Source organism: Cetorhinus maximus, chromosome 15 (genome assembly GCF_964194155.1).
Source record: "Cetorhinus maximus chromosome 15, sCetMax3.hap1.1, whole genome shotgun sequence".
In the NCBI taxonomy this organism is placed as follows: Eukaryota; Metazoa; Chordata; class Chondrichthyes; order Lamniformes; family Cetorhinidae; genus Cetorhinus; species Cetorhinus maximus.
Genome location: NC_135893.1, coordinates 95286347 through 95299412, shown reverse-complemented (window position 1 = coordinate 95299412; position 13066 = coordinate 95286347). Strand labels below are relative to the sequence as shown.

Below are 13066 nucleotides of genomic sequence, written 5' to 3'. Positions count from 1 at the left end.
TTTAGTTGAACTGGTTTCTCCAAAGCTGATCTGCATACTTTTCAGTGAAAGATAGTACAATTATGTAAGGAAGAACAAAGAACTTGCATATAAAAAGCACCTTTCACAAGCTCAGAATGTCTCAAAGCACCTCACAAGCAATAGGAGCTTTTCTCTGATGCTATGGTGGGAATTTGAGCTCATTCTATGATTCCATGAGCTCAAATCGCACCATGGCAGATAGGAATTAAATGCCAGCATCAGTGATAGTGACCCTGTAGCCTCTGGATTGTCATAAAAACCCATCTGATTCACAAATGTCCTTTAGGGAAGGAAACCTGCTGTCTTTTCCCAGTCTGATCTACATGTGATTCCAGACCCACAATGTGGTTGACTCTCAAATAGTCTAGTTGTCAAGGGTAATAGCAGCCTTCCATCTCTTAAGACGATGGTTTGCGCAATGGTGGTCAACTCTGTGTTAAGCGTCACCTGGTGTAGCTCAGGAGCCCTATACCGACATGATATTTATTGTAGAGGAAGACAGTGGGCTGAGAAGTTGCATGATTCACTGGCCTCTGTTTTTTCGGAGCCCTTTTCTTGGCCAGCTGAGCTTTATGTTTCTGCTCATCTCTTCCAACCCCCTTCCAAACAGTCAGCCTCCAGCGGTCATGGCCGTCAGCGACTCACTCCCATTGGTCAGTGTCAATGTCCACTACCTTCATATCTCGCATGCAGGTGTGCTTGTGGCAGAGGAATGGATACCCAATAAGTTGTGACCCAGTGGCCAGTTTGCCATATAGGTCTTTAGGTATATGGCCATCACCCATCTAATTTATGTGGCTGGGCCAGCACAGACATCGCTGTCTTAGCAATGAGCGTGTGCTGATGGAATGAGCATCCTCCAGGACCTCTGAATTGATGATCTTGTCCTGCCGAGAGATGTCAAGGATAGGTCTGAGACAGTGACAGTGGGATCTGTTCAGCTTTTTCTCCTGCTGGCATATGTTGTTCAGGTCTCACCACTGTAGAGTGCAGTGAGGACGCTGGCTTGGCTGCCTCGCAGTTTGGTGTTCTTGGTCAGGCGGCAGTTGTTCCACACTCTCTTAGTTGAACACAACAGCTGCAGCTTTGATGATGTGTGTGTTGATTTCAACATTGAGTGACAGATTGCTGTTGATTGTGGAGCCGAGATATGTGGAGCCATCAACAACCTCCAGCATCACATTGTCCATGCTGCTAGATGGCAGTATGGCAAGATCCTGGACATTTGCCTTCCTGATGCTGATGGTCAAACCAAATTATTTATTTTTAATTTATTTGATCATAGGATGTGGGTGTCGCTGGCTAGGCCAGAAGTTATTGCCCATCCCTAATTGCCTTTGAGAAGGTGGTGGTGAGACACCTTCTTGAACCCCTGCAATCCATGTGGTGTTGTTACCCCCCACAGTGCTGTTAGGGAGTTCCATGCATGAGGCAGTCTGTCCATTTACCGCTGATGGTGTTCCTCACTTTGGAATGCCAGTGCAGCATTGCCAGAGGAACTCTCTGATGAGGACTTGAAACACCTTTGTCCTGGATCTCAGGCGAGCAAGTTGAACAGCTTTCCGTCAGGTGTGATATGTAAGTAGACATCCTTTGTAGATGACCTGAAGCATATGACGGCAGCAAAGAGTAGAATATGCCAAAGAGTGTCGGTGCCAGAATACTCCAGTAACTCCACTGAGGATCTCAAAGGGTTCCGATGTTGCCCCATCATCGCTGACATTAACACCCACGCACCCCCCCCCCCACCCCCAGTGTTGCCATGGAAAGAGGAGATCACATTGAGCAGCTTCTGCAGGCAGCCAATTTTCTCCAGCAACTTAAATAGACCACCTCTGCTCACATGGTCGAATGTCTTGGTGAGATAATGGCCTGCTTTGTTCACCACATTTGTCTCGCAGCTGCTGGACGGCAATTGTAGATTCTCCAGTTCTGAAACCCATGCTGGGATTCCGGGTTCAGCCATGACCTGGGGTCTGACAAGAGCAACAATGTTTTTCCCATGATGCTCAGCAGGGCGAGGCCACGGATAGTTGTTGCAATTGCTGTGGCTCTCCTTGTTCTTGTACAGGGTCAAAGTCTTTGCATCGTACACGCCCTCTCTCCAGGAGACTAGAGGCGTTCGGGCAGATGCTGCAGGAGTGCTGCTTTCCCGTGCTTGATGAGTTCAGGCGGTATAGCATCAGCACCTGGAGCTTTGTCCCTGGCAAGTGAGTCAATAGTTTTGCCGAGCTCCTCGACTGTGGGTTCAATGCCCAGCTCTGCCATGACGGGTGGGCTTTCCAGAGCTTCCTCAGTGACAATGTTCTCCCTGGAGCCCAGCTCAAGGGCAACAAATGCTCGCCCTGCTGGTGACCTCCTCATCTTGTGAGAGAACTTAAAAAATGCCCCTGAGAGTTCAGAAGAACCTGCCCCCAGGCCTACTTGAGCACAGTAGTAGCCAAGGGTCAGCACTTTATTCATGACTTTGATTTAAAACAAGTAAATTATTAATTATAAAAATTAGAAATGGTGCTTTGATTTAAAAACCAACCAGCATTGAACCAGTGCTTAACAGCAGCAGAATAAAATATCCTGGAGACAGGAACAAAGAGCTGAGATTTTCTGAATGGGCAGCTCACTTACCCGGCTAATAATAGAATGAAATATATTTAATAGTAATTGAATGGAGAAGCTGGATAAAATATGAGAGCTGAACATTCAGAATATGCAAATCGATTGTGTTAATATAGAGGAACTTAATTCACAAGGATTCGTGGAAAATGGACAAGTTTCCCTGCCCCAAAACAAGTTAGCATTATTAAAAAGCAACTGGCCTAATCTATCATCATTGCAAAAAGGGTTTTTTTTTTTCTGTCCAAAGGAATGATTCAGAACTCTCCAATACTATTGTGCAGATACAAAAACAGAATTACCTGGAAAAACCCAGCAGGTCTGGCAGCATCGGTGGAGAAGAAAAGAGTTGACGTTTCGGGTCCACACGACTCGTGTGGACCCGAAACATCAACTCTTTTCTTCTCCGCCGATGCTGCCAGACCTACTGAGTTTTTCCAGGTAATTCTGTTTTTGTTTTGGATTTCCAGCATCCGCAGTAGTTTTTTTGTTTTTATATCTATTGTGCAGATAGTTCCTTGAGAATGAAGGCAAAATACTGCGGATGCTGGAAATCTGAAATCAGAACAGAAAATGCTGGGGGGGAAAAAAGACTCAGCAGGTCTGGCAGCATCGGTGGAGAGAAACAAGAGTTAATGGTTCGAGTCCGTATGGCCCCCTCATGAGGCAGGTTCTAGCAGCATCTGTGGAGAGAGAGAAAAAACAGAAGCTGTCAGACCTGCTGAGTGTATTTTTTTCCCAGCATTTTCTGTGTTTAGTCCCTGAGAGTGTTTTGGGGCTGAACATGGAATGATGCAAATGAACTTGAGATGAAGCAACATTCATGACAGCGAAATGGCAATTCAGTGCAAAAAAAATGTCATTGGCATGGAACAAGTTTGAATTAAGAACAGGCTGTGCAGGTCTGATGTGTTTCATTTATTTATTTATTTCCCCCTGAAAGACATTAATGTCAGAGCAGAGCAACCCACTAAAACAAGGGGTCCCAGCTGGGATAAGTGCAGCTCCCTTCCCCAGGGGGTAGACAGAGCAAGGCGAGGGAGCTTGAAGAGAGGCACTGACTTGCAGCTCTTCCTCTGCTGCTGAATGCTGCTAAGATGGAACCTTCCACCTGCCCCCCTCTCCTCCCTCTCTCCCTCTCTTTGCCCTTGGCTGCGGGCTGCGATTGGGCGGCTGAGGCTGTCACTCACTGAGCTCAGAGCCCAGGCGGTGCCCAGGCCGTTTGCAGCCAGTGTGAAACTGACAAGGCAAGAGGAGAGGGGAGGGGAAGGTGGTGGGGGAGTTCCTGCAGTGGGAGGAGGAGGAGGGGGTTAGAGAGGGGTGGAAGCGCCAGAGATACTGTGTCTGTGAGCAGCAGCAGCAGCAATGGAGATCGGCACCCGGACCCTCAGCCTGGCTCTGGCTCCAGGAGTGGAGGAGTGAAGCAGGTTGGCTGCCTAGGGAAAGGATGGTAAGCGGCTCTCTGCAATTGATCAGGCAAATGAGGAGCGGAGCCCCGGTCTTTTTTTTTTGCTGGATGATTTATTTTTTTGCTTGTTGTTTGCATGTTGCCTTATCCCCCCTTTTGCATGAGCTGGAGCTGGGTGTAGGCGGTGAGAGGCGCTGCTTTCCGCAAGCGGGTCTCAAAGCAGAAACAAAGCGACGCAGCATTGCAGCCACAACACAGCAGCGTTGCTGGGTGTCAGGCTTGTGAACCGGGGTGGGGGGACTGGGGCTGTGCCCCCCCTCCCCACCTCCCCTTCTGTCTCTCGGGTGCCCAGTTCGTGGGAGGTAGAGCAAGACACTCCTGGGGGGGCAGAATTGGCTGGTCTTTTCTCACATCTCCCCAATGTTTCCCCTGCACTTAAGGGTGTTGCAATTTGCTGTTACAATGTGTCAGAAGCTGCATTCACACCCGATCGCCACAGATGATCTTGTTTTGTTGTGTTTACCCCCCCCCCCCCAGGTCGTGTTTTTAATTTTCGTTTGCACCCACATTTGGGCGTTCACTGTGTTTCAAGGCTCAATGTTGATGGATTTTTTTTTTCAATGTTGCTTAGATATTTTAATGCGCAGGCAGGCAATTCCTACTGGCGTATGGTTAGGTGGGTGAATATTATGGGACACAGAGTAAGGAGGTGGGACTAACCTATTGCTTATTACCTGCAGTTTACTGACAGTGTTGAACAGCTCAGACTTGCACACAATCTCCGTTTATGGTTGTGTTCTTGGGGGCCAGACCTGACAAAGTGGATTATAAAGTGCCTGGATACCTGATTTGCCCGCAGATCTGGGTTTTTTTTTTTCCCCCCCTTTTATTTATTTATTTTTCTCTCTCTCTGGATTGCTAGTTCTATCCTGGCAGTTAAGTCAATTACAAGCAAGTTTTGAAGGCAAATCCCACATGGAAATGGAAGCTGATTTCTATACCAACGTTACATCAAAGCAAGGTTTTGACCGGTGTATTGTGTTGTTTGTGAAAGGTGCATTTTTGTGGCAAAACCTTTTGTATTGTGCACCTGTTTGGCAGGGCGTTTAAATTCAAGAAGGTCACAAAAATGTACAGGTCTGTCACTGGCTGCCTTAAACCTACTGGTTGCATTCCCATAATCTCAGACTCTTGGGTGCAAGAGTCATAAGGTTTGCTCCATGACACTTTTAGATAGTCCAGCAAGCAAACTCTGGATGGTTTCTAAATCACAAAAGAGCACAACATATTAGAAAGCGGATAATTCAGTTGCCTGCACCCTACTCTCTGGAACTCCCAGCCCTAACCCCTCTTTACCATTTCGAAACCTTATGGAAAAACACCCCATTTTTTTGGGCCAAGTTACCTACCAGTCATCTTCCCCAGTCAGTCAACCCATGCCTTGGCATCCATCCTAGTGTCTGTTTCTGTGTTTCGTTTTCACTCCGCTCCTAATAAAATATCTTCAGAGGTTTTCTGTGTAAAATGAACTGTGTATAAGGCGATTTGTTGCTGTGGTCTGTAACAGAATTCTTTGTCTGTTAGACAGCCTGCTGTCTAATCTGTGGCCAGTGGTCCCTCAAGGACCTGAGTAGTAGAAACTGGGCATTGTGAGCAAAAGCCTTGGACGTTAGATTCACAGTGTTTTTAATGTTTACTGAATAAGAAGTTTATGCTCAGCTTTGGGGGAAAAGGCAGTTATTTTTTGGAATGTTGTGCAGTTTGATTCCACGTTTAACAAAGGATGTTTTTTTTTAAAAAAAATCCTACAGTATTATGTCATAGAACCACATGAACATTGACTGAAATAAGAGTAACTAGTTACTAATTTGTGTGCAGGAAGTGAGCGAGTCAATTGAATAATCGCAGTAACACTTTTCTTCATCTTACCCAACTGTCTGGGGAAAATACCTCTGAATGCCTATAGCAGTGGATAGGAAATAGCCTTAAATCCCTACAGCTGCTGTGATATGCTTAGGTCAGATATTTTAAAAATACAAACTATGTAATATCCTTTTAGAAAAATAATACCTAAGCACTTTGAGCTCAAGTAGTCCTCAGATCAGTATGGTTACCTCAATTGCTGTCTACTGATTCATACAGCCAAAGGACAAAATGCTATTGCATCAGGGTAAAGTTCTCTGAAACAAATCAATTTATTATTATTTGACCCAATACATAATTACACATACGCTATGACACTGGCATGTTTGAACCATTCCCCTAAACAATCAAATCCAAATTTCGGTGTAGTAGTTGCTAACTCAAAGCAATTTGGAGGGGGGAGGGACTTGCAATTTTAAGACACTGTGACAGTGGCTAAACACTTTTTTAAAAAACTTTTCTTATTTATCTTAAAAGCTCAGTTTTTAAAGGGAACAGGTCCTCATATATCTTAGTTCATGTTGCCTTATGTGTGCTGACTAAAATAAAAAGTTTTACATTTTAATTGCAGATATTTGCTATTTTTAAATACCTGCAGATGGTGGTTTTCGCAAGTAAATGTTATCACTGTCTCTTTGAAGCATGAATGGAACATACTAGATCTTTGCTTCCTTAAAAAGGACTATATTCTCTTGTCAACATTTGAGAATCTCTGAAGACATAGAAGGCCTTTCGTGTAGGCCACATTGACAAAATTATTTTTTTCATCAATTTGCATCTTTGTAAAAAAAAATAATACTTTTTAAGCTTACGTACTGGAAGTTGGTAATGGAGTTAATATTTCCATTGCATTGGACTTACTGGTTTGTAAAACTGGTTTGAAGTTATTACTTTTGGATAAAGATTGTAAAGCATTTTTTTAGAAAAAGGAACATGTAATCTGTAGGTGGATAAAAAAGGAATGTGTAATCTGTAGGTGGATAATTGAAGAGAAATAATGTCCATTTATAGTGCCTTTCACGTCTGCAGGAAGTGTGCTGGTCCTGGCTAAATACTTTGGAAGTGTGACCACTGTAACCACATAGGCAGAAGTGGCATCTGATTTGTACACAGCAAGGTCCCACAAACTGCAGATTAGATGACTGACTGGTTTTGGTGATGTTGGTTATGGGCTAGATGTTGACCAGGGCACACGGAGAACTTCCCTCCATTCCTTCAAGTCATGTCATTGGCTCTTCTATACACCCTTGGTTTACAACAACAACTTGCTTTAAGATAGCACTAAAACGTTCTTGCTCCACTTCTCACAGGCCTAAGGGGCCGGGGGGGAGGTACCAAATCAAAAGGGGAGATTTTTTTTATTCATTGGATGTGCACAAATGCTGTCCATCCCTTAGCAAGCTGAATTGCCTACTAAGCCATATCAGAGGGCCTGGAATCACATGTAGGCCAGACAGGGTAAGGATGACAGATTTCCTTTCCCTAAAGGACACTGGTGAATCAGATGGGTTGAACAGTTGATAATAATTGTCACAGTCACCATCATCTTTATAGTCCAGATTGATCAATTGAACTTAATGGTGGGACTTGAACCCATGTCTCCAGAGTATTATCCTTAGCCACTGGATTACTAGTCCAATGATGTTACCACTGCGCCACCGTTTCCCCTTAAATGCGAGCTGATATTAAGAGAGTGATTAAACATTTGGTCAAGGAGGAGGTGGGGCAGCTGAGGAATTTAGGGTGTGAAGTCCAGGCTGTGAAGCATATCCACCAATAGTAGGAGGGAGGGAAGAGCCCAGACTCAGAGGAATAATGAGTTTAGAAGTCGTTGGAAGAGGTAACAGATATGGAAGGGAGGGATAAAGCATTCAGGAAGTTTAAATATACCATCATTTTAAATGAGAGGTGTGGGGGAGGGCATAAATCAACAAGGACAGGGGTGATGTGTGAGCAGGACTTGGTGTGGGTTAGGGTACAGGACGCAGAATTTTGGGTGTGCTGAAGGTCATGCAGAGTGGAAGATAGTATGCTGGCCAGCAGAGAATAATGAGTCTGGGAAAAAAAAAAATTAGATTTTAACAGTGCCTTCCATTACCACCGGATGTCCCAAAGCACTTTACAGCCTATTAAGCACTTTTGAAGTGTAGTCATTGTTTAGTGTAGGAAACATGGCAGCCAATTTGTACGCAGCAAGTTCATACAAACAGCAATGTGATAATGACCCGAGGATCTGTTTTTGTGATGTTGATTGAGATTTGCATGGGGTTAGTTTCCATACTGGCATGGACACGAGAGAAACTTCCCTGCTCCTCTTTGAAATAGTGCGATGGGATCTGTTACATCTACCTGAAAGGGCAGGGAGGGCCTCGGTTTAACATCTCATCAGAGAGACATCACCTCCAATTGTGCAGCCGTCTCTCAGTACTGCACTAGAGTGCCAGTCTTGATTTTTGTACTCAAGCCCTGAATTGGGACTTGAACCCATAACCTTGTGACTCAGAACCTAGAGTGCTACCAGCGAGCCACAGTTGACAAAGTGTTGGGGGCGTGAGGGTTACAGTGCCTGAGGTAGGGACGGCGGGTTTAATATTACAGGGGTGTGATAGAGAGGATTTGGGATTGGATGCTCAGGTGTGGGTTGAATAGGGAGAGGCAGCGAAGGGCTCGAGAGAGAGAGAGAGAGATGATAGAGAAGTAGAGCTGGGTATCATCAGTGTACATATGGAAACTAACCCCGCGTGCGCAGAAGATACCACCAAGGATGTGGAAGGAGTCAAGAATAGATCTTTGGATCTCCAATTTAAAATTATTGTATTTAAATTTCCTGAATGCTTTACCCTTCCTCTTCAGGGGGAGATAGTGGCATAGTGGTAATGTCACTGAACTAGTACAGACTCGAAATGTTAACTCTCTCCACGGATGTTGTCAGACATGCTGGGGAGAATCTTTGGCTCGGCGAGCGGGGGCGGGGCGCGGGGTCACATCGGGTGGTGGGTCCCAATGTCACCGCGCGTCATTTAGATTTTCAGTATGGCGGGCGTGCAGCCAAATCGGTCTGCGCGTCCACCTGACTGGCAAAGGCCTATTAAGGCTATTTAACTAACACTTAAAGTAATTAACGGAGCTGCCCATCCAACCTTAAGGTCGGCGGGAAGCAGGCGAAGAGCCCAGGCGGCTTTCCCACTTTTCATGGAACCTCATCCACGGGCGGGATGAGGTTTCGTGAATGATTTTAAATCTTCTCAAAAATTTTTATTGAAATGAATGCACGTGTCCCAGCTCATGTGACGGTTTCACATGAGGGGACATGTCATAAAAATTTTCTCAACACTTTATTGAACGGTTAAAACTTAAAACTAATCTCCCTGAGGCACCTCTGCCCCTCAGGAAGATTTCTGCGCTCTTTTGCGTGCATTCCCAACTCCGGGATCCCGCCCGCGCAGGGAGCTGCGGGCGAGCCTCATGCTGAGCGAGCCTTAATTGGCCCGCCACATAAAATGGCGGCATGGACCCAATCGGGGGCGCCGATCGGATCCGAATTTTCCCCCCGTTGGGGTAGTTGTGCGGGGGCGGACTTCCGCCCCCACACAACTACCCCAACGGGGGGGGGAAAATTCTACCCACTGAGTTTTTCCTGCATTTTCTGTTCTTGTGTTGTCCGTAAGTAATCTAGAGGCCCAAGCTAAAGCTCTAGGAACATGGGTTCAAATCCCACCATGGCAGTTGGTGGAATTTAAATTCAATTAATAAATCTGGAATATAAAGCTAGTCTCGTTAGTGATGACCCTGAAACTATCATCAATTGTTGTAAAAACCCATCTGAAGGAAATCTACCATCCTTACCTGGTCTGGCCTGGCCTACATGTGACTCCAGACCCACAGCAATGTGGTTGACTCGTAACTGTCCTCTGAAATGTTCAGTTCAAGGGTAATTGGGGATGGGCAACAAATTCTGGCTCGATGGCCACAGCCTATGAAAGAGTAAGTGAAAAAAAACCTGTTACCTGCAGACTTGATGGGCCGAATGGCCTCCTATTGTGCTGTACTATTCTGTGATTCCATTCAGAGGTGATAATGAAGGGTAAGAAGAGAGGTCTTTGCTGGAAATGCTTCAGCTATGATCGGATATGTAAGGAAGGAAACCAAACAGCTGTCCCACCTAGCTCAACAGTGGAGGATAGGCATTGGCAGAGGATCATGTGATTTATCGTGAGAGAGGCTGAGGAGGATGAGAGAAGAACGCCACAGAGCATGTCTTTTGTTACTTTGGTCAGGACCATTTTCCTTCTGTGGGAAGGGCATAAACCTGTTTTGGTGAGATTCAGATAGGGGGTGTTGGGAGTGCTTCTGAATCTAGGGGACAAGACGATGTTGAAGGTCTTTGAAGATGGAAGGGAGGTTGGAACTAGAACGTCAGTCTGTTGGGACAGAACAGTTTTTGAGTAGATGTGTGATGATGGTGGTTTTGAGAGAATCCAAGGATAGGGAACCATTGACATTATTGGTATCATGGAGGAAAGAAACAGGTATTAATGGGGTTGAAGGAACGGGAGGCAAGCTCATAAGTGGCGTGAGGTAATTTCTATCTAAAATGTAGAACTTTGAACAATGAGTAGTTGCTGCACTGACACATCATTCAGGATTATGTCCCCAGATTCTGGAGTGTAACTGAAGGAAAATCTGTGGGATATGATAATATATTTACAGTTCACTCACATTGGAGTGAGAAAGCTGGTCAGTATGGTCATCACCATGAGGTTAGAATGTGTCCTGCTTATACTGTAAATGGGGGAAAAAAAATCTTGGTTAAAAAATTACATAAAACGAGGGGCTTCATTCAGTGGTGCACTGTATTAATTTACTGGGAATCGCAAGTATTGACCTATGTGACGTGGGTTCACTGAGGTTCACAGTGAATTTACAAAACTAGTTATGAAGTTAACATTACATTTAATGACTATAACTCATGTTTTAATCTTTTTACTGAAAATATTTGTTTTAAAAGAAGTCCTGTTTTCAGACTCTCATTAAAACATGGATAGACTTATTTTGTAGATCTAAAAAGTAGCCAGTAATTTGGAGAAACATTGCTTGAGAGTAACAGAAATTAAGTATAGAGAAAAAAAAAACCAGAAGGATAATCTCTTTAGAATCACTGTCAAGGAACATCAGGTTTAATTTATCCCACCCCATTTTTTGTTTTAAGTTTTGACTTTTCACTATTAAAAGTCTGTGTACTGGGACTCCAACGTAACAATCAGGAAGAAAAAGTCAGACACATTAAAATATATCATACATCAAGTTTGGTCAGAGCAGAGGCCAGCTCACATTCTTCATCTGATTCTTTTTAAAAGGTATTCATTTATTTTTTTTTTTAAAAAAATGCTCTGTGCTTTCTAAATGCTTTCAATAAATATAGAAGTCATTATTTAAAAAATACCATGATGTTTGTCTCCTGACTATAAAGTTTCATTAAAATCTGACAGTAACAGCTTAAGAATGCCAAAGTGAGCTATTGCAAACTAGTCGATCTGGAATATTTCCTTTCTGAAGGAAACTGTGTGTTTATGGAGCAAAGTTCTGCTCTTGTCACTTCCTACTCATTATCCACTTGGTTCTGATCAACTGGAAATGAGAACAACAGGAACTTTAAGTGGGCAAGATTCTTCATTCGTGCAGAAAAGTGGTTTCAGCCTTCCTGAACCCTATGGAAAGGTTGAATTAAGCAGAGACACTGTCACAAAGTGCAGTCAGCCTTCGCAAAACTTTGATTAGCAACAAGAACTGAAGCAGCCTGTGTTCGGATGCAGCAAGACCTGGACAACATTCAGGCTTGGCTGCTAAGTGGCAAGTAACATTTGCGACACACAAGTGTCAGGCACTGACCAACCCCAGCGAGAGGGAGTCTAACCATCACCCCCCCCCCTCCCCTTCACATTCAATTACTATCGCTGAATCCCCCACTATCAATATTGTGGGGGGTTACCATTGACCTGAATCTGAACTGGACCAGCCATTTAAATACTGTGGCTACAAAAGCAAATCAGATGCTAGGAATCCTGCAGCGAGTAACTCACCTCCTGACTTCCCAAAACTTGTCCACCATCTACAAGGCACAAGTCAGGAAGGTGATGGAATACGCTCTAGTTGCCTGGATGAATGCAGCTCCAACAACACTCAAGAAGCACGACACTATCAGGACAAAGCAGCCGGTTTGATTAGCATCCCATCCACCTTCAACATCTTCTCCCTCCACCACTGCGCACAGTGGCATCAGTGTGTATCATCTACAAGATACACTGCAGCAATTCACCAAGGTTCCTTCGACAGCACCTTCCAAACCCGTGACCACTACCACCTAGAAGGACAAGGGCAGCAGATGCATGGGAACACCACCACCTGTAAGTTCCTCTCCAAGTCACTCACCATCCTGACTTGGAACTATATCGCCGTTCCTTCACTGTCGCTGGGTCAAAATCCTGGAACGCCCTTCCTAACAGCACTGTGGGTGTAGCTACACCACATGGACTGCAGCGGTTCAAGGCAGCGGCTCACCACCATCTTCTCAAGGACAATTAGGGATGGGCAATAAATGTTGGCCTAGCCAACGATGTCCACATCCCATGAGGAATAAAAAAAATCAATGACTTGCTGATATTGTTAGGAGCTGCTTCGTTTGCACTTTTAATCAGATTGGATCTCATGCGAGTGTGGCTGTAGCTGAATCAGGCTATTACCACTATAACTTAATGATGCAAACAATGCTGAAAAGCACCAAAGCTGCTGGGGATACATTTAATGTTATACTACAGAGCATTGCTGCTACAGAGACGAGACTTAGGAAAGAAAATGTACTTTTAAAAAAAAAACTATTTATCTTGGTATGAGAGAGATCTGGGGATGTATGTAATAATTAGCTGAATTGGATATCCTTTTGGAAAACTAAATGTGACGTGTGTGAATTGGAGCTACCCCAATTCCTGACCTCAATGGTCTACTCTCACCCTTATTTGCAAGTTCAGTGATTGTTTAACAGACACTTTATCCTGACAATTGCCAAAATATCAGTTTCAGCCTATTTAACCAGCTGGCTATACT

At 44.5% G+C, this 13066-nt stretch overlaps 1 long non-coding RNA gene across 1 annotated transcript in view; it reads right to left on the bottom strand.

Moving 5' to 3' along the window:
* Positions 1-13066, bottom strand: part of LOC144691260 (uncharacterized) — a 122605-nt gene that overhangs the window by 15010 nt on the left and 94529 nt on the right. The window lies entirely within an intron of this gene.